This window comes from Pseudophryne corroboree, chromosome 1, assembly GCF_028390025.1.
Source record: "Pseudophryne corroboree isolate aPseCor3 chromosome 1, aPseCor3.hap2, whole genome shotgun sequence".
NCBI classification, from domain to species: Eukaryota; Metazoa; Chordata; class Amphibia; order Anura; family Myobatrachidae; genus Pseudophryne; species Pseudophryne corroboree.
Genome location: NC_086444.1, coordinates 854,741,807 through 854,744,690, shown reverse-complemented (window position 1 = coordinate 854,744,690; position 2,884 = coordinate 854,741,807). Strand labels below are relative to the sequence as shown.

General features: G+C 40.6%; 1 pseudogene; it reads left to right on the top strand.

The window, feature by feature from the left end:
- Positions 1-347: 347 nt before the first annotated feature.
- LOC134951121 (5S ribosomal RNA) lies at positions 348-467 on the top strand (annotated as a pseudogene).
- Positions 468-2,884: the final 2,417 nt, after the last annotated feature.

Here is a 2,884-nt window from a genome sequence, read left to right as displayed (position 1 = left end):
ATCCGCATCCAGGAGCATGTAATGAGTATCAAAAACAAGGTACTATCCCATGCGGTCTCTAAACATTTCCACATGTGCCACAATTCAGACCCTGAGGAACTGACTTTCAAAGGCATCGAACTTCTCTCATTGGGCGAGAGAGGTGGAGACCTTGGCAACCTCCTATCCAAGAGGGAGATGTATTGGATTTTTGAATTAAACACTCTGCATCCTGAGGGCTTCAACGAGGTCTATGAAATAGCCCAGTTTTTATGACGTAAGCACATTGCACTTTTAACCATCTCACCAGGGTGACCTACTTCATTTTGCCTCGCCGTCGCACCTTGCAGACCCATATATTATACCACTATTACAGCCATACCACACTGGAAATGCCCAATTCCGCCCGAACTTGGAAGCCAAGCAGTGTTTGGGCTCGGCCAGTACATAGATGGGGAACCATCATGGAAGACCGGGTGCTGTAGGCTGGAATACGGGATGTGAGAGTGTTACTATGTCTTCCCCGAGAGGGGCTTCTGGTGTCTTGGGCGATATGTAAATGAGCTTTGAACACATGCAGTCTATTGTACTGCCATAAAGAAACTCAGTTCCTGGCATTTTCTATTAAAACTTTGTTATAACTTTATTGCTACTATTCTCCAGCCCCTCTTTTTTTTCTCTTAATTGTGTCTGTCTTCATTTTTGTTCATGCAAAAAAAAAAATTGTGTATTTTTTAAAAAAAATGTCTTTATGTATTTTAATGAATTCTGATGTTTTTACACCTTACATTCATACATATCTATTCTCAGCTTATATCTTATGTTTATGGGTCTAAGGCTATTTATATACTAGACACCATCTGTTTTGAGGGAATATCCTCTATGAAATTATAACTAATAATGATGTAAGGCAATTTTTGCATCTGAAACCTTTGTATGACCCTGCTCCTATCTTCATTTTTCTTCTTTTTATGTGTTTCCCATTGAGAAATATCCTACCTAAGATGGCCACTGGGACTGTGTGCAATAAGTGTCTGCAAGCAGCATGCTCCAAGAAAATGGATGCCAACCCCTTGATATCATCTGATGCGATTAATGAATGGATATGAACATAACCATATACAGAACTTCCCCTTAGTAGTGGAATCAGTCCTGGAGGAGGTGTTGCAGACACTCAGGAACTTTTTGGAACATATGCTGGCCATGTATTGAACATTGGATACTGCTCACGGGCGCATGCGCTGTGGGTTCGGGATGTCCGTACCCGGCGCATGCGCAATGGACGAAAACACGGTAACTGACTGTGTTACGATCCGGACACCGCTCGCGGGCGCATACGCCGTGGGTCCGGGATGTCCATACCCGGCGCATGCGCGGTGTAGGAATCATGACGCCGGAAGTGGGGCGGACGTGATGTCACCCACTGTCCGGACAGGAAGTCCGGATAAACAATGCTCAGGGAGCTTTATAAGGCTTCCCTGAGCTCAAATTAGACTCATACAATAGCGGTTCTGCTTAGCCCAATCCAAGCAGTGGAATGAACATGTCATAGCCTATTTTTAAAAAGTATTTCAGTATGCTAATTTTTGGTGCTCCTAATTGACAGGAAGTGATGTAGAGATCACTTCCTCATTAACATGTGTATATATACCTGTGCTGTCCCACTTGCTCACTGCCCCCTGAGGAAGTCCAGATAGGACGAAACGCGTTGGGGATACCTACCTTCTCTTAAGTTAAGATATTGATTTTTTACCTAAAGTTGGTCTTATTAATCGATATTATATTTTTTCTAAATTGAGTCCTCATATGTTATACCATATATATATATATATATATTTTTAACAAATTTTTATACATGTTGGTGATATTTTTGTATTGACTTTTTTTTATCTCTGATCGTCTAATTTTTAATATTTTTACTGTGGTTTTTCTTTATATCTTTTATTGGTGCAAATTTTATTGTGATTATTTTTTTTTTTAAATTATAACCTCCTATTATAATATTAATTGACACCATTGGTCGCTCTAAAGTATCTTATCCACCATTTCTGAGATTACTTGTAAAACACCTTACCAGTGTTTTTTACTTAAGACGTGAGCTGACGCCCTAAATATATTGAAGGGAGTGTCCTTTTTAGGAGTGTTTATAGTAATTCTGGTCCATATACTAGTACAAATTGTTATCGCTAATTGGCGCTGCTCAGCTTCCTCCTTTTCACAGGGGCACTGTCCTGTATGCTTTGAAAATACAGGGGTGCTGGTTATGTCCTGTATGCTGTGAAAATACAGGGGTGCTGTGAAAATACAGTGGCGTTGGTTCTGTCCTGTATGCTGTAAAAATACAAAGGTATTGTAAAGGTACACTAGCCCTGTCTTGTATGCTGTAAAAATACAGGTGTGCTCTGAAAATAAATGTACACTGGCCCTGTCATGTATGCTGTAAAAATTCAGGGGTGCTGTGAAAATAAATGTACACTGACCCTGTCTTGTATGGTGTAAAATTACAGGGGTGTTGTTAAAATACAGGGGTGCTGGCCCTGTCCTGTATGCTGTAAAAAATACAAGGGTGCTGTGAAAATACAGGGGTGCTGGTTCTGTCCTGTATGCTGTAAAAAATACAGGGGTGCTGTGAAAATACAGGGGTGCTGGTTCTGTCCTGTATGCTGTAAAAAATACAGGGGTAATGTGAAAATAAATTTACACTGGCCCTGTCCTGTATGCTGTAAAAATTACAGTGGTGCTGGTAAAATACAGGGGTGCTGGTTCTGTCCTGTATACTGTAAAAATTACAGAGGTGCTGTGAAAATAAATGTACACTGGCCCTGTCCTGTATGCTGTAAAAATACAGGGATGCTGTGGAAATAAATGTACACTAGCCCTGTCTTGTATGCTGTAAAAATTCAGG